This window comes from Nyctibius grandis, chromosome Z (assembly GCF_013368605.1).
Source record: "Nyctibius grandis isolate bNycGra1 chromosome Z, bNycGra1.pri, whole genome shotgun sequence".
In the NCBI taxonomy this organism is placed as follows: domain Eukaryota; kingdom Metazoa; phylum Chordata; class Aves; order Nyctibiiformes; family Nyctibiidae; genus Nyctibius; species Nyctibius grandis.
Window position 1 is genome coordinate 64,970,231 of NC_090695.1, and position 19,378 is coordinate 64,989,608.

The following is a 19,378-nucleotide window of genomic DNA, read 5'->3' on the forward strand; positions in this document are numbered from 1 at the left end:
GTTTGTTATACTGATAGTGTACTGTTTGTCTTCTTCAAAAGTGTAATGAATCCCCACTCTGCAATGCTGATCACGCTTCCTTATAAAAACCAATGTACTTTTGTACCAAATCATTTTCATATTCATAATCAGCACCGAGTTCTATAGGGCAGGATGGCCATTTTCTTCAGGAGTCTCTTAATCCTAAATTGATATTAACAATCAGGTCCCTGCTCGGGTTGGCAGGCAAATCCCATCCCGACCTTCCTCCCCTCCCCGCGTCCCCCTAAAAAATAGGTACGAGGTGCTGGAGCCTGAGCGTCTTCCTGAGCATCAGGAAGACACGAATCTAGGTAAAGGACCTTCTATGGGGCTACGTAAACAGAAGCAACCAAGTAGGAGGGTTGCAACCAGCTCCAAAAAGGAGAAAAGAAAAGTAATTGTTATAGGCGACTCCCTGCTAAGGGGAACGGAGGGCCCCATATGCAGGCCAGACCCAACTCACAGGGAAGTCTGCTGCCTCCCTGGGGCTCGGGTAAGGGATGTTGCCAGGAGGATTCCTGAACTGGTGAGGCCCTCTGACTACTACCCACTATTAGTATTGCAGGTGGGTAGGGATGAGATTGAAGGGAGAAGTCCCAGGCCAATCAAAAGGGACTTCAGGGCCCTGGGGTGTTTGGTAAAGGGGGTAGGTGCACAGGTTATATTCTCCTCAATTCCTTTGGTGTTAGGTAAAAACAGGGAAAGGACTATGAAAGTACAACAGATTAATATGTGTCTAAGAGACTGGTGCCGTAGGTGGGATTTTGGGTTCTTTGACCACGGGGCGGCTTTCATGGCACCAGGCCTGCTTATGATGGATGGGGTACAGCTGAGTCAGAAGGGGAAAAGGATTATGGCCCAGAAGGTGGCAGGGCTGGTCAAGAGGTCTTTAAACTAGGTTTGATGGGGGAGGGGGATAAGACCAGGGCAACCGCAAATGAACCTAGGGGTGACAGGCCTGCGTCGGGGGCAAGGCCGCTAGCCCAGCTGAAGTGCGATTACACCAATACACGCAGTATGGGCAACAAACAGGAAGAGCTAGAAGCCACTGTACAGCAGGAAGGTTATGATGTGATTGCCATCACAGAAACGTGGTGGGATGATTCTCATGACTGGAGTGCTGCTATGGATGGCTATAAGCTCTTTAAGAGGGACGGGCGAAGCAGGAGAGGCGGTGGGGTAGCGTTGTATGTTAGGGAGTGCTTGGACTGTGTCGAAATTGAGGAACATGGTGAGGATGACAAGGTTGAATGTTTGTGGGTAAAGATCAAGGGGAACGTCGGCAGGGGGGACATTACAGTGGGAGTCTGTTATAGACCACCCAACCAGGATAAGCAGGCGGACGGGGCGTTTTACAAGCAGCTGTCAGAAGCCGCCCGGTCACCGGCCCTTGTACTCATGGGTGACTTCAACTTGCCGGATGTCTGCTGGAAATACAACATGGCAGAGAGGAAGCAATCTAGGAGATTCCTTGAATGTGTGGAGGACAGCTTCCTCATGCGAGTGGTAAATGAGCCCACTAGAGGAGGGGCCCTGCTTGACCTGTTGTTTGTGAACAGAGAAGGACAAGTGGGAGATGTGAGGGTCGGTGGCCGTCTTGGGAGTAGCGACCATGAAATATTAGAGTTTTCGATAGTGGGGGAAGTAAGGAGGGGCAAGAGCAGAACTTCTGCCTTAGATTTCCGGCAGGCAGACTTTAGCCTGTTTAAGAGGTTGGTGGACCAAGTCCCTTGGGAGTCGGTCCTGAAGGGCAAAGGAGTCCAGGAAGGCTGGACATGCTTCAAAAGGGAATTGTTAAATATTCAGGAGTAGGCTGTCCCGGTGTGTAGGAAGACAAGCCGTCGGGGAAAAAGACCAGCCTGGTTAAACACAGAACTTAGGCTAGAACTTAAGGAAAAAAAGAGAGCCTACTTGCTCTGGAAGAAGGATCGGGTAACTTGGGAGGTCTATAGGGACGTTGCCAGGTCGTGTAGGGAGAAGATTAGAAGGGCCAAAGCTCAATTAGAGCTTGATTTGGCTGCTACGGTCAAAGATAACAAAAAAAGCTTTTACAAATACATTAACAGCAAAAGGAGGGTCAAGGAGAGCCTCCACCACTTGCTGAATGAGGAGGGTAGTGTAGTGTCAGGGGATGAGGAAAAGGCAGAGGTACTCAATGCCTTCTTTGCCTCGGTCTTTAATGTCAAGACCGGTTGTCCTCAGGAGACTCGGCCCCTAGAGCCTGAAGTTAGGGATGGGGGGGCTGTGTGAATCCCCCGTAATCGAGGAGGAGACGGTTAGTGACCTGCTGTGCCAGTTGGACACCCACAAGGCTATGGGTCCGGATGGGATTCACCTCAGTGTAATGAAGGAACTGGCTGATGAACTTGCCAAACCACTCTCTATTATCTACCAGCAGTCCTGGTTAACTGGAGAAGTTCCAGCTGACTGGAAAATAGCAAATGTAACACCCATCTACAAGAAGGGCCAGAAGGATGATCCAGGGAACTATAGGTCTGTCAGCCTGACCTCGGTGCCAGGCAAGGTGATGGAACAGATCATCCTGAGTGCCATTACATGGCACATGCAGGCCAATCGGGACATCGGGGCCAGCCAACATGGATTCATGAAAGGCAGGTCCTGCTTGACCAACCTGGTCTCCTTCTATGACAAAGTGACCCGCTTAGTAGATGGGGGCAGGGCTGTGGATGTGTTCTATCTAGACTTCAGTAAGGCATTTGACACTGTCTCCCACAGCATCCTCCTAGACAAACTGGCTGCCTGGGACTTGGATGGGTGGACTCTTAAATGGGTTAAAAACTGGCTGGATGGCCGAGCCCAGAGAGTGGTGGTGAATGGGGCAAAGTCCAACTGGCGTCCAGTCACTAGCGGTGTTCCCCAGGGCTCAGTTCTGGGGCCGGTGCTGTTCAATATCTTTATAGATGATCTAGACATAGGGATTGAGTGCACCCTCAGCAAATTTGCAGATGACCCCAAGCTGGGTGGGAGTGTCGATCTGCTGGAGGGTAGGAAGGCCCTACAGAGGGATCTGGACAGGTTAGATAGATGGGCCGAGACTAACAGCATGAGGTTCAACAAGAACAAGTGCCGGGTCTTACACTTCGGCCACAACAACCCCATGCAGCGCTACAGGCTGAGGGGAGAGTGGTTAGAAAGCGGCCCGGTGGAAAGAGACCTGGGGTTGCTGATTGCCAGCCGGTTAAACATGAGCCAGCAGTGTGCCCAGGTGGGCACACTGGCATCCTGGCCTCTATTAGGAATAGTGTAGCCAGTTGGTCTAGGGAAGTGATCGTCCCTCTGTACTCGGCACTGGTGAGGCTGAACCTTGAATATTGTGTCCAGTTCTGGGCCCTGCACTTCAAGAAAGATGTTGAGGTGTTGGAGCGAGTCCAGAGGAGGGCGACCAAGCTGGTGAAGGGTCTGCAGGGTCTGACCTATGAGGAACGGCTGAGGGAGCTGGGGTTGTTTAGCCTGGAGAAGAGGAGGCTCAGAGGTGACCATATTGCAGTCTACAACTACCTGAAGGGAGGTTGTAGTGAAATGGGAGTCAGCCTCTTCTCCCGGGCAACTAGCAATAGGACAAGAGGACATAGCCTCAGGCTTCGCCAGGGGAGGTTCAGGTTGGACATCGGGAAGAATTTCTTTTCAGAAAGGGTTATTAGACATTGGAATGGGCTGCCCAGGGAGGTGGTAGAGTCACCATCTCTGGATGTGTTTAAGAAAAGACTGGACATGGCACTTAGTGCCATGGTCTAGTTGACAGGGTGGTGTCAGGGCAACAGTTGGACTCGATGATCCCAGAGGTCTCTTCCAACCTGGTTGATTCTGTGATTCTGTGAATCCCATTTCTAGCCACTAGAAGCAAATCTAAACTAAAGCAGAACTCATTTTCAGCTGTTTCCATCTGTACTCCTTCAGGAATGAAGGGAACAGAGATTTGCATGTGACAGGGTGATAGAAAGGTCTGGAGGAAGGTAAAGGTTGCCATAAGCATGCACACCAAATGCAACAAAGCATGCTGCACCAGCACCTCAGCTAAGACATGTAATTGAAGCATTATCTACAGTGTTCGCTGAGGAACACAAGACCTCTGAGGTGCGGCAGCGAGGCTTATTTTTTTTGAGATTGCCCTGCTGATGTACATTTAGCAGTTATTGTCTTAAATGGATTCCCACTTAATTTTGCATTCTGTAGGGTTTTTTTTTTTCCTGTATGCACACACAAGTAAACCACTGCTGTATAGCGTCACTGGGACAGCATGACTAATATATTTTCATCCCGGCAATGGGCTCTGGTAAGCTACAGTCTAAAGGCAGGTGGGATTTGCCACCCCAGCCAGATACGTCACACACTGGGAGGAAAATAATTGTGAATGTCACACTACATTTATGAAGTTCTTATTCTGTCAGCTTTTCTTTTGTCATAATTAAAAGGTAAGAAGAAAAGTGTTGGTGGGGAGCGACACAGACTCCAGAAGAAATACTCACCTAAGAGCTCACATTTTCTCAGCTCTGCTTCAACGGAAACCATTCATTTGACATTTATTGTTCATGCACAGTACCTGAGTAGTGATTGATCACTGAGCAAGGTACCTTGCAGATTTTTAAATTTTAATCCATTTTAAGTTAATAAAGTTTTGCCTATCCTCATAAAGTTTCTCAGGATTCTGTGTATTCGTTAACTTACAGCAGAAAACACTGCTGCCAACTGTTGTCTCCCATCTTTCTTCCCAAAACTACTGTGTTGGATTTTGTGACATTCAGGTTTGATGCAACTGTTCTGAAGAGAACAAAAGTGATTTTAGAGGTAATTACGGATTGTAAAGACTTCAGTAACTCCATTCCTACCACCAGAATACAGGCACTCTGCAAAGGAGTAAAAACCCTCATTTGGTTGGCCTCAAAAAGATGCATCATTTTTTCTACTGCTAAGAAACATAAATTGCAAATTTGCGTTATCATAGAAGGAAAAACAGAGAAAAAAGAATAGCTAGATTTCAAAGGTCAAAATTTTCTCAGCTGTGGAGGTAAAGTGGTGCACTCATTTGTATTTGAAAGTATTTTATTGTTATGAAGTATTTTAAGATAAGCATTTTACTGAAAGTATTTTGTTGGTTTTTGAAAGCATTTTATTGTTGCAAACAGTTTTTAAGTGTCAAAATTAACTTCACCTGTGGCAAGCCCGCATTCATTAAGTGTTTGCCTTAACAGGGCCTGTGAGCACGTGCACGTGCAGCGAGTTTGCATTTGTGCATAAAAAAATACAGTACAGACATTGTCTAAGTTCAAGTACATGTACAGTAAACCACTCGCTTCTCAAGGGTCTGTGTACACAAAGACATGTGATCTCACTTTCAAACTCCAGAAAGCACCTTACACACTCTGGGTGGGATACTCTTGCAGAAACAGTCATCTAGTACTTTTTTAGATTTTGGAGGGTATCATCTGAGACATCTGAATAGAGCTGGCAGATGGTGCAAGACCTCTGTGCCCTTCTGGAGAAGCAACCGGGACAGGGGGAGCCCAGGCAAGGCTCATTAGTACCTCTCAGATGGAGAAGCAATGGGGACGGGGGGAGACCAGGCAAGGCTCATTAGTACCTCTCAGATGGAGAAGCAACGGGGACGGGGGGAGCCCAGGCAAGGCTCATTAGTACCTCTCAGATAGTACAGGATGCCTGCATGGAGAGAATGAAAGCCCAGCACCTGTGGCCACCCATCAAAATCCAGCTCACTTGCAACTGGCCTTCTCCTTTTTGACCTCCGATTCTCCGGGAGCATTGAGCCAGAGGTGAAGGACAGAGTACTGGCACTCCACATCAAGGTGCATGGGCTTGGAAAGTTCTTGAGCTGGAAAGCTTTCTGATCACACTGTTATTTGCACTGTATTTACAGGGAAGTTAGTACTGGAAGCCTAAATTATGTAAACAAGCTTTTCTAATGAACCCTCTCTCTCTTCCAGAGCAAAATCTCTAGATAAGCCCTAAACTTTAATTTTGCCGGTTACATAACTCAGAGTAAAACTAAATCCATTAAATTTGTTCAGTTACAAACATTTCCTATTAAACTCTGAAGAACAAGTTTAAAGCCCTGAGAGTAACCAAATAATCAGGGAACATGCTCCCTTCAAAGCCTCCAGACTGTCTGCCAGCAAGATAATACATCCCTCCTCTCTGCACAGTAACAGGCCAGCCAAGACTGTAAGATGTCATTTATTGCATGCAGGTATCAAGGAATAAAAGGAAAGAGGTCACCTTATGTAAGCATAGCAAAGCTCCAAGACATAATTGTTTGAATTGGTTAGGAAAGCTGATAGTGTTTAAGAGCCACATTTTTTCTTCTTCAAGTATATCTGTGTGGTATGGCATGGAAGCATATTTAGCACTCTCAAAACCAGAAAAAGAGTCTGTGAACCCATGTGTCATATTGTAGAGATGACTGAATGTCTTCCATTGAAAATTCTAACTACCAACAAATTACTGGGAGTTTCCAGTAAGGACTGGGTTCCCTAGAACTGGACTAGAATACCACTGTAATACAGACACAAAAGTAGACCTCTGTTCATTAAGGAGTGCAACATACACGCTCAGATACAGTCTGTTGGGGAGCAGACATACACAAGAGCAAAGCCACGGTCCTGCCTGACGCACCCTGAATTCTCACCAGCCTTTAACAGAGGATATAAAGCAAGCGACAGCAGGCGCTGAGGTTTCTGTGTCATCATTGCAGGCAGCTAGCCTGCTGTGATTCCCATAAACACTTTCATAGGGATGAACCTTGCCACCATAAATAGTCAGTAATACCATGTACAGGAAGCTTACTGGAACAACCTCTGACCCAGAGGAACTATATACTGAATTAAGACCATTCTACTTGCATAAATGTGTTAGAGTCAGCCTTAGGGAGAGTTAAAGTAGGCAATCCAAGTTTACAAACCTTAGGGCAAAATTAAAATGGCTCAACACTGAAGTCATATCTACTATGATACCAGTTTCTGACCTTCTTCTCAGCAGGGTTTTGATGAAATTAGGATGGTGATGGCACATAGCACCACGAGTAGATGCAGCAGGCACCTTGGAGGATTAAACAAAATATATGTTCAGGGTTTGGCTCCACCATGCAACGTCAAATGTGCTCCATATTGGAAGGAGAAGGTGACCCTCAACAATCGCTGCTCATTGGAGCACTCTGGCTCCAAGAAGAGATAACTCCATTTTGCCCTTAGGTATCTGAACAGGCATTTCTAGCTCTGCCCAGGCTGGGCACACCAAACCCCTTAGAGCATAAACGAGCCAGATACACGTTAGTCATTTCACTCATTAGTTAATAGAGCTGGAAAGGCTTTCAGTGAGTCTGTAAGGTAACAGGACAGGAGTGTGGTGTTCAGCACAGCATGGCACGCTTGTCCGTGAACTGCAAAACACTTCTGATCTTCCTGTCACATGTCTCATGTGTGTGCACATGCAGGGAGGGACAGGAGAAAGGAAAACAGACAGATAGCCATTAGGTAGGTTTACAATAACAAAATAAACCCATCTTTGTATTCCCCTTCTCAGATTTTCAGCTATCAAATTTCCTGCCATCAGATTCTGACTGCCATGCCAACTGCAATTTCATGCAAATCTTGCATCAGTGTTTGGCAGGCTATACTTTTTTGCTGTACTCTGCTGTGGTTAATCACTGTACCTGAAATTCAGTTCTTCCTCTTCTGCCTCCTGCAGGGAGGTGTAACAGACAGCCATCTTTTATGTACACAGCTCTCATTAGAAATCTGATGAAACACTAGCAGAGAAAATGTTGCTCTCTGATTGAGTCATTTGCATTGGATGTAATAGTTTTTTATTCACATGTTTTGTTAAAACAAATAAGTAATGAAATCCATGGCAATGTTATAGGAGCTGAAAAAAAAGATGACTAACATTGCTGTTTTGATTCAGAACCTCTTTGTGTGAGGACACAATGGATTCATCTGTGCTGAATTATCAGGAGTTGGCAAAGGCACATGAAAATTTCACTTCCCTGTGCTGCCAGGACCTCACTATTTATTTGATGGGGAACTCACCTGGAGAGCAGGCAAACAGTATTTCCTGTGCCACCTTCATTCAGACTCACAGATGAAAGATTGAGGGATTTGAACGGGTCATATCTAGCTGATATACTTACCTGACCAAATCTACTCGGGAGCCATGCCGGCTTCCTTGTGCAGATGAGAGGGCAGCAACACTGCTTCAGTGTAACCCTAGCTATAGCTGAAACTACAGCCTGGGGCTCTCTGCTAACAAATAGGATCTAATATCCTTTCCTGAAAGCACTTTTAGGTTAGAACGATAGAACCCAGACTATCCTTTCCTATGCCTCATTCACATTTGGTCAGGAACATACCTTTAAGAAACAAATATTTTTTTAAATAGTACTTGTTTCGCCAAAAATTTTGCTCAGAAACAGAAGATAGGTACAGCTCAGCTAGCTGTTCTGAAAGTACTTTAACATCACCACAAAGCAACAATGTGCAGAGACCTGGCAAGAGCACATCTCTAAAATGCTCTTTGTTTTCTTAAGTCTCAAAGAGCTTTGTAATCATATGAAGCTTCTCAATTAATGAAAATCAAACCCAAAAGAATACATAAAGGATATGCAATACATAAAATATCTGTTTTTTTTCCCCAGCATCATTTTACTCTCTCTCACGGTGATGTTCCATGTACACTATCTGGTTTCTATGGTGCTTTCTAGAGGCAGAAGCTATACAGGACAGGAACATATTAATTGGCCGGTAAGATGTTTATTGTTATGATTTTCTGAACACTGAACTCGCGTGTGCCAAAGCACAGCAGCTCAGTAAAACAGCAGCCATACTGGCACGCGTAAAGCCTCCCACACTGAACGTGACAAGTGAAAGATATCTTCCCTGGACCAACTATCCCACAGAACTTGGAAATTATTTATTATGCCAGAACATAAACACATATAATGACAGCCCAGTCTCCCCCAGCTCTCATGCCAGCTACATGAAGTCCTCAGTCTCTGGACAGGGTGAGAAGCAGTGTCTCAGGCCACGCCACGAGCCCAGGGACGCGCCTGACGAACCAAGCAGCGCTGCTGGGGACACGCTGGCCCGGCGCTGCAGGCTGGGGAGGCACGGCAGGCACTTCTGGGCTGCTGGCATGGCCACATACAGCAGCGCCCATACGCAGGCCAGCCTCTCCCGCCAGCCACATCTTGCAGAGACAGTTTTGTTGCAACTGCATCAGTGTAAATAGGGAGCCATTCTACCAAATGCTGCATATTTAGTGTCACTCACTCCTTCATTTTTCACATTAGTATTACATGGGAGGATAGGGGAGATTTGGCAGTAGAAGAGAGTTGTGCTAAATAATTTTCTACTCTTAACTGCACTAATACATTACATCAGGCTAAGGTGATTTTGATACTATTCCCATAGGAAGGGTAGAAAAATCAGGATATTTGTGTGTGTGTTTTAGCCACTCCAGTTTGCAACACAGTATGTTAGTTTAAGCTGTTGATTTAGGGGGCCTGTGTGGCTATATTACCCTTGAAACTTGAAACAGATGCGTAACCTACCTGACACCACTGCAGAGGAGGTGGTGAGTGCTACTGGAAGGATGTGGTGAGCAGCTAGGAGCAGTGATGCTTTAAATGATCATAGCTAGACCTTCCCAGGCTTCTCTGCCTTAGAGACTGCAGAGACACCTGAAAATTAGTCTACTGCATTTAAACACCTAATTTGAGGCCATCTGGTTTGAAAACTTGTGCCTACAATAAAAATTTTGTTTAAGTAATCAGTGAGGCAGGTCTTAGTCTCTTCTCCCAGGTAACAAGGGATAGGACAAGAGGAAACGGCCTCAAATTGTGCCAGGGGAGATTTAGGATATCAGGAAAAATTTCTTCATGGAAAGGGTTATCAAGCAGTGGAACAGGCTGCCCAGGGAAGGGGTGGAGTCACCATCCCTGGAGGTGTTTAAAAGACAAGTAGATGTGGTGCTTAGGGACACGGTTTAGTGGTGGGCTTGGTAGTGTTAGGTTAATGGTTGGACACGATTATCTTAAAGGTCCTTTCCAACCAAAACAATTCTATGATTAATTTAACAGTCAAGCACAGAAGGAGTGACCCGAACAGAACCACACAGAAGAAAGTATGTTTGCAAATGTCTCTTCACAACTGTTAACCTACAGTCAATCAGAGGTAGGCAAGATCAATCTGTGATGTAAATAGACTAAATATCCTATGATCTCATTAGCGAGAGTCAAGAAATATATAGTATGAAATACATTGCACAACATTTTCCCAATTAAGCAGCTGAACTATTTATCAGGATGTCAGTTAAGGTGATCTTTCCGTCTTCTCCAGGCATGTGCTCACATATTCGTCTGACTCCACACTGGAAACTACATTTGAAATCTCAGATTAAATAAATAGATAAGTCATAGTGGAAAGGCTGAATGTAAAACAAATTCCAGCTATATCAGAAACTTTGAGTAATTTGGTGAAAATTGTTTTAGAGGACTGATGATTTTTTTACCTTTCTTTTCATGGCTTTTTGCTGTCCTCCTTTCTTCAGGTTTACACCTTTTGCACTCTCTCTGCCAAGCAATTCCCATAATTATGTCACTACTAAATCATTCTGCTCCATGAAATCCTGAGGCTGCTGTTTAGTGACTCATTGTAATATTATGCCTCAAAGTAATTTAACTTCCTCCTATCAAACTGTCCTGGAAAGGTGAATCAGAAGACATCCTCTCCATTAAGTAAGCTTCACAATATTTATTTCCCTCATAGGAAGAGTTTTATTGTCATTCTAATGGGTGAAATGAATGTAAAGTGAGTATCAAAGACCAGCATCCATCATTTGTACATCAGCAAGCAGCAATCACTGAACTAGAATCCAAAAACCTACTTCTTGACTGTTGTTATTATTTTTAAAGACCTGTGCAAGAATCTTGCAGTGCCACACAGTACTGCAAAGACTGTCCTTAGCCCTGCAGGCTTCAGCTAAATACTCATGGGTATTAAATACCCAAGTTTGCATTATTTCAGTGGAAGCCACAAACTTCAAGAGGACTTAGATTTTTAAAGGTCTTTAAAGATCTGAACCTCCTGAAATAAATAGAAGAGAGACAGAGAGATCTGGAGTAGATGAAAGTAAATATTACAATTATTTTTTTCAAATATTTTTTTCATGCACAGACACTAAAGGTGAGAAGTTCCAAAGTGGTCGGCACTGATTTAAACATTCAACAAAGTTATGTTAGAAGTACCATTTTGTTTCAATGGCCCTTGAATTAGATTAGCACTGAGAACTTTTTAAAAGTCAGTTACGTTCTTGTGAAATAGTCTGTGGCAGAAATATGAACTGAACCTAGAGCTCAGAGGAGTGGAAAGATCAGTAGACTGGTAAAGACCTTTTACCAAGGTTCATCGTGGTTTATTGCCTTTTGGTTGTTTTCAGTTGACCCCTAAAGATTTGCTTTTTCATTTCTCAATTTAAAGTGTACTAACTTCAGTAGTGAAAGGAAAAGATCATTAAATGGTTTATGCAATAATTACAATGTTGCTCGGCACCCTCAAAATTTCCTGGGACTCATGAAAGGGAAGTTTGCCATCAGTTTTTCTTTTTGTTTCCATCAGCTAGTTTTGCTTGTTCAACCATTATATTCCCCTTTTATTTACTGCAAATCTTCATAGTGTTGCACAGCTTCACAAAACCGTACATTTTTAACTGGAATATTCTTTGTAAGGGATGCACTTTGCAGATCTTTGCATGAACAAGTCCCAGGTGTGAATCACAAGTGATCAGTGCATCCTCCTCTTGCAAAGCACGAGAGGTGCTGTCAGTCATCACGGTGGGCTGAACAGAGAACAAATAGTTATTAACATCTGTCTCATTTAACCTTCTCTTAATAAGTTCTGCAATTCTTCTTGTGGTGGAGACACAGTAAAGCCCATTAACCGTACTCCACTACAAATACCTTGGAATTTAATCAAGTTGGAGACCATTTTTTATACAAATTAAACTTCTGTAGGAAAATTTATGACTGCTATTCAGCTTCTTCATGCCCTGCATTACTGACAGAAAACCAGAGTGTATCCATTGCAGTGTGTCATCTATAAGCAATAGCTTATCCAATGAGAATGTCATTGAAATATTAATATTTGTGGCTCTGCAGGAATAGTTTTTTCATTATGTAATTTATGTCAAATGCAGCACGTGTTTCAAACATGGCTAGAATTTTGTAAATATCATTGCCTTTATTATGTAATTGTGTGTGATTTAATTTCTATGCATGAACATAACCAACCAACAGTGGAGTTTACGCTTTCAGTTCCACCAATGTCTTTGTTGCATTACAGTAGCCTACAGTCTTCTTTCAGCTCTTTCATGATTCAACTAAAAATTCTCAATGTTATTCACCCCCACTCTTTTCCATGTCATCACTAATATTATGTCAGAAAACAAAACAAACTTGTTACACTGTCCTCCCTTGGACTTTTGGACCCAATTTTCCTCCAGTCAGATAAAACCTGGAATCTCTTAAAATCTATCCATAAAAGATATCTAGGAGTTAAAAACTCCAGAAGCCAAAAACCTCACAAAAGAATTGCTGTGTACTTTCATCACAGATAGATTCATTTCAGTTTGAAAATCTAGCATAATAGTGAACTGGTCATCAAAATACTGCAAGGATCAACAATATCACCAAAAAGCACCAGAATTATATTTTGGTAATGCACCCATGATAAGATTGGGAAGGTAAGAAAGTGGATACAAAATTAACCTCAGCTGTGAAATGAAACGTCCTGAAGAAATGTGAAGCACTCCCTGAAGACCAGGGTATTGGGTCAGCTGTTGGCACTTTCCTCGTAGCTAAACTGGCCCCTTTCTGACCAGCTGTGTTCCCACCTCATCCCATAGTCCAGCTCTGGTCTTTTTGTGGGTGAATTGCACTCGTTCTGTACAATGACACACCTGACCACATGAGAACAACCTTGCCGTTGAGAACTACTTACGCCGTCCCTCCCCACAAGGTCTGACACCGTCACTATGCCAGAGCAACAAAGGATGGCTCACCACCCTGCTTCATACCAGGCTCATGCTGAGCCACTTCTGTCATTGAGAGCCACGTTGGGCAGAGCACTCAAGCCTGCAGGCTTGGACTGACTTGAGTCAACATGGCTCGGAAATTCTAGGGCACTTCTGCTTACCCAGGTCTCCTTCGGATCCTGTGCAGTGCCCGTAATCTCAAGAGCAGTTTTTCTGTAGCTCTCTGTTCAAAATGTTCAAAATAATGAGCAATTATGTCACAGTCCTGCATAGCATTTTTACAGCACGATGCTAGGACTTGCCATGATGAGTTCATGCTTTCCAGCTGGAGGGATCCCACAGCAAACTATCTCACCAACAAAGATTAAGAGCAGAACTAGAAACTTTGAAACAAACAAAGAGAGAGTCAAACTGACATTGCAGACACCTGGGATGAACTAAGTAGATACCTTAGCACCAAACACAATTTTAGCTACCAAAATCCCCACAGGCATGAGCCAGTCTGCACTATTAAACCCAAGGGACACAAGGAGCTTTCTAATGCAGAGAACAAACCTAGTACTCACATAGCCATACTGGTCATTCCTCTTCCTTTGGCTTCAGGTCTCACTTAATTGTCTGCTCAGAGCTTCATAAAATCTTTTGCTATCCACTACTGTAAAACCACACAACATTCATATGTACACATGGTCCTATACAGTAGCCTAAAATTACTCCACTTGACTGCTGAAGAAATGGTGTGATATACACTGACATCAGGAACCTGTAGAGAGAGTGTCTCTTCATTTCAAGCTTGGATACATCTGTCGGTGATCCACAGACGAAGAGATAGCTGCACCATTCATCCTAAGAAAGCATTTATACAGAGAATCAAGGAGTATTTTTAAGAGGCATGAGCATCCACTGTTTACCTTTAAGGCACCCAACATTCAAAAGTTTATATTGAGAAGCCTAGTGGATATTCATAACATCTGTCCCTTAGATATCTAATTTAGATACCTATGTCAGCAATTAAAACTCCTTAGAGATGCAATGGAGAAGAGCTGCCTCCTAACCTAACATAGTAGAAGTAGCAGTACTAAGTTGGGTCAGAATTTTATGTAGCAGAATATCCTCTTCCCACTTGTAGTCATTATTTTATTAAGGATGGTCATAAGTACCAGTGAACAGTCATCCCAGATCCTAGCACAGACCCTTGTGGAGCTCCATTGCTGTTCCTGCTCCAACATGAAAGCTGACCATTATTCCCCCTCAGTTTCTACCTTTCATCTTATTATTATCTGTGCCTTCCCTTGTACACCTAGACTGTTTATCTAATGTAGTTAAAAGCCTTTGGTGAAGGAACCTTGCCAAAAGCCTTGCAGACATCCAGGCAGTCCGTATCAAATGGTCTCTCATAGCTAACATGTTTTGGCAAACCACTTCAAAGAACAAATAAGTCAGTGAGGCAGGACTTCCCTTTACACTGGCTACTATCAACTTATCATATTTATCTGTGTGTTCACTATTTCCATTTTTTCTCACCATTTCTACCATTTTTCCTACTAAGGACATTATTCTCACGTGCCTGTTTCTTCCCAGGACCTCAGCTGGAATGCATTTTGAAGTGTGGTGTCACATTTACCAGCTATCAAAGCAGTGTGAGGCAAGGGGTTACACACCAATGTTAATCATTCAGACATTTCACCCCTGAATTCCTCTAAAACTCTTAAATTAATAGCATCTGCTTCTAGTGCTGTGTTGCTGTTCATTTACTGCTCTATAATTTTTTAAGCCAGTTCAATTTTGGGCCAATCTTCTGATGAGCCCCTCACAAAGAAAAGCTCCAAGATGTGAATCTCCCTGGCTCCTTCTACTCTGAAAAGACTTTATTTACTTGTTCTGCAACAGCTGTATCTTACCTAACTCATCCTTTGATACCTGTATTATCTATTAGCCCTACAAACTCTCTGGCAGGCTTCCTGTTCTTGATGAATTTGAAGAAAGATTTATTACTTCTGTTAGCTGTTCCTCAAACTCTTATTTGGACAGTTAAGTTATATTTATACATTTAATCTGCCAGGGTTTATGATCCTTTTCATTTTCTTCATTTGGATAGCACTTCAGCCTTTTGAAGGATTACCTTTAATATGGGGTAAGTTTTCTTTCCCTGCTTTACAATACTTGGCTTCCTTTTGCCCTCAGTCCTTTCTTAGTAGGTGGTAACCTTGGCTCTATGCATTCAATATGGGTCTGCAGGAAGCCTCGATGCAGCCTGAGAAAATTTAGATTTAAAAAGCTCAGGTGCTTTGGAACTCCCACTAACATACGAATTTAACCTAACTTCTAACTTCCAATGGCTAAAGTTTGACAGCATCAACTTTCCCTTAAAGCATAAGGAAAAAGAACCAACGAAATCCTTTAAGAGAGAGGCGGTAATAAACAGTGACAGGATTTACAATTGAAAGACTTGGATTATCTTAACCACATATTTACTAATACTGTTTTACTTAATGAATGAATAAGTATTACAGTGGTAGAATGCGCCTGCAAGAATAAACACTTGAGGATCAACTCTCAGAAGTGCTAGGCACGCTTCATGAATTAGGTTCACTCGAATTTTACTGTCTTCTTCTGAAGGCACAAAGCAGACAGGGTCCCTTTTCCTCTGCTACAGATGTTCTTTGATGTGGACAAGCCAAGAATCCAGCAACTTAAATGCACTTCTTGAAAGAGTAAGATTTGAACCCTGTGATTAAAGGTAGTGAGTTATACCCTGGAATGAAGTATTACAATATGGTATCTAGGATTGCATTATGCTTCAAACTTTCAACAGCGGATTCATTCAAGATCAGAGCCAGTCATAATCTTTGAATTTCTTGTCTTTGAAGATGCTGATCAATGGAATTTTTTTTCAAAGAACTTTGAGATTTTATTAATACAGGTCATTGAAAAGTTTACTATCCTACTAACTACAGAGAAGGGAAATTCCTCCTAGCTGTACATCTGCAAATACACAGCACCCCCGAGGTAGCTCCCAGAAGAGCAGGCCTCCTTTTATTTTTTGGAGCAAAGTACCTTTTTCTTCCAGTGATCTATGAAACCAAGGAATCCTACTTTCTTGTCCTTAAACTCTGAATTAAGAAGGACAAGTCAAATTTCATGACCATGGCAAAATGGCAGCTAACATCTCAGGGCCCTACAGACTATGAAGCAAAAGGCTGCAATAAGAATCTTGCCAGAAAATACTTTTTCAGATAATTTGTAAAAAGGACAAGTGCTTCATCTCTTTGACATTCTTCTAATACTTGAAAGAGCAGTGTACACTTCTTAATGCAGCTGCTTTCTTTTATAAGCATCTCTTATAGTTGCCTGGAGGCATGTTAACCTGACACAGCAGCAAGCTGCTAATGGGCATCTGCCATCACTAAGCACAGATAATATAATACTGAAGCAAGGTGCCAATACTCCAATTCTTCTAAATGGCATTTGGCGGGGGGCGGGGTGATGTGAGGAGCACAAGAAGTGCCATATTTTAGCATAGTTCAGCAGAAAAAAACTACATGACTGAGCCCAGCATTTGCAAAAACGGGGGATTCACTGCTTGGAGTCATCCAGACTCCGCAGATGTCACCCATGCTTAATGCAGCATGTACTATTGATTTTGTTTGGCCTCTGCAACATCTTCCACTGTTTCAGTTAAAATTACTGGCTCACAATCCTGCAGACGACCATGGCATAAAGACATCTGCAATGAGAGCAGAACAACCCTCATCTTTTAACAGATGAAAGTCACATAGGAGAATGAGGGACTTGCCACAGTGCTGGGCAAGTGGTGAATGTCCACAGACCTGATCTGCTCCAGCTGCACTCTGGATGTGACTTTCTAGCTGAGGAAGGAGTAGATTTTATATAACACTGCAGAGCAGGGTAGGATAGGAAGACCAGCTGAGCAGGACAGGGTAGTTGCACAGATCAGTGAGAGCAGGAATCCCCTAACCTCACTTCCCCTACTCCTTCATATCGGAGGTGCTGAAGCGGTGTCACCCTGAAACCTGGTCTCCTTCTGAGTGCTGGGGTTGGGCAGAGGTCCTGGGAAAGCCAAGGACTGTCTAAACGGCTTTGTTACACCATCATGCCCTGAAGGCCGTAGCCAGCTCTCCGAGCAGCTCAGTTTAATTTGCCTCAGCGGTGAGGCTCCAGCAAAGGTGTCTGAGTACTCACAAGACCTGCTGTGTAACTGGCCCCTTGCTGCTTGCATACTCCTCAGCTTTGTAACTTCTGAAAGGGTGAAGTACCAGGGACGCAGGTTATAGGGATGACTCTTCTGCCTGAGACCATCGTTTCACAGATGAAACCAATTCACTCTGTGAAAAAAATGAAAAGATTCTCCAAATTACACGACGCTGACCACTTCATAAACAGGGAATGTACAAACCCTTGTTACCCATACAGCGTAAAAGAAAGAACATACAGAAATCCAGTCTGCAAACAGTATTTTTAAGAAATTATGTTTGCAAGGAATAGCTTGGTCCCTTCTAACAGCACACAGCAATTCATAGTTTGGGAGTGGGAATGCGGTCCTAGCTCGATCAAAGTTTGTGTGCTTATGCCAGGACTTTTCCTTTGAAAAGAAACTAGATAAATAATTTTATGTGCTAAGAAGCATATCTTAAGTGTTAATGAAAGTCAGATAAATCTCCAGGGTGCACAAAAATGCAAGTGCATGAAAGCAGACACTGAGTAGCACAGTAAACAAATCAACATGGCACCACAGCAGTTTCTGTGGAGTTTGAGAAGGTTTCGTGCACTTGCTCCAGCTTTCTTCCAAAAATATGCATGTTTTTGTACACAGATTAACTAAATAAAGCTCAGAATTTGCAACTCACTTGACCCCTATGCCCAAATGAACTTGCTTATACTGCAATTTTAAGGTCAGTTTAACATCATGACAACACTTTCCAGAGCTTAAGCAGTTTCATTTTACGTATTTTAAGGAAATTAAGGGAAAACGAAACAGTATTTTCAGCTGGTAGCGTAGCCTGGAATTTCCACATTTAAGACAATCTGCCAATGATGCACCTGAGTTAACTTCCTCTTGCCTTTGATGTTCTTTATTTCTCACACAAGCCTCTTCTTAGTTATAAGAAAGCTAGTTAGAAAAGATTCTAGAATCTCTTTTATCATTGACCAGAAAAAGTAAGTTGAAAGCAGAGCAAGTGCTATGTTTTCTGAACCACCTGCAAGCTCATGAAAAAGCCTCAGACTTAAAAGAAAAAACTTACGGAGGTGCTTTACCAAAACAGGCTGAGTATCTGTTGAAAAACCACAAGAAAAATTCCCCTCTTATGTGGGAAGATTATTCAGAAGGGCTAAATACTAGTGGAGTTTTGTGGGTTTTATTACAAATATCAAAGAGGAGCTTGCTGCGTTAAAAAAAAATAAATGAAGATGACTCACTGAGAAGCAAAAGTTTGCAGGATGTTATTAATTTGTGATGCTTGATCACATTTTGAATTTTTAACTAGTATTTTACTACGCATACAAACGTTTCACAAGAAAGACAACAGCACAATAGCTTCATATCAGAAGTATTTTTGACATCAAAGATCTTCCAACATATATATTAATTTTCCCAAAAAGTAGCCCCCCACGCACTTTATTCAAAACTTAAATTGAAGTGGAAAAGTTCTCATCACAGACGTATCAACAAATTATTTGCCCCATCCAATTTTTTTTTTGCTTGACACACTTGGAAAGGCTGCATTTCAAAACAGAAGCAGTATTCCCAGAAATATGCAACTGACCCTTGCAGTCAAAACTGTTGCTTGTTTTCTCGGATCCTGGATAAGCACAGCAAATTACAAAGTGCACCCAGCTTGCTAAGCACTGTTTTACCTGTCCAGGCATATAACAGGATCAATAGATGGAGAAAGGAGAATGCAGGGTTTTGTTTTGTTTCGTCCCACAGTATTGTTCAACAAAAGCACATCTGAGATAAAGGTTACCCTGTACAGAGGGCGTGACAGTGATTTATTCGCTCAGCAATGCTTGGACAACCTGTGTGGGCACTGCTAAGCTTCCATGCTGTCTGCTTCACCCTGCTCCCCTAAAAATAATACCATTATCTCTGGATTGAAAGGCCAGCCTTCTCTAAGTTTTCAGCCAGTCCTGCAACAAAAGAAATTAGCTACATATTTCCCGCTAGTGCTAACACCGATGCAGCTCTTCTGACACTGACCAAGACACAAGCCATTGTTCGGGCAGGCACTTGGCTTTTTGCAATGCTATATCAATTAGATCTGCCGCTTGCATCCTC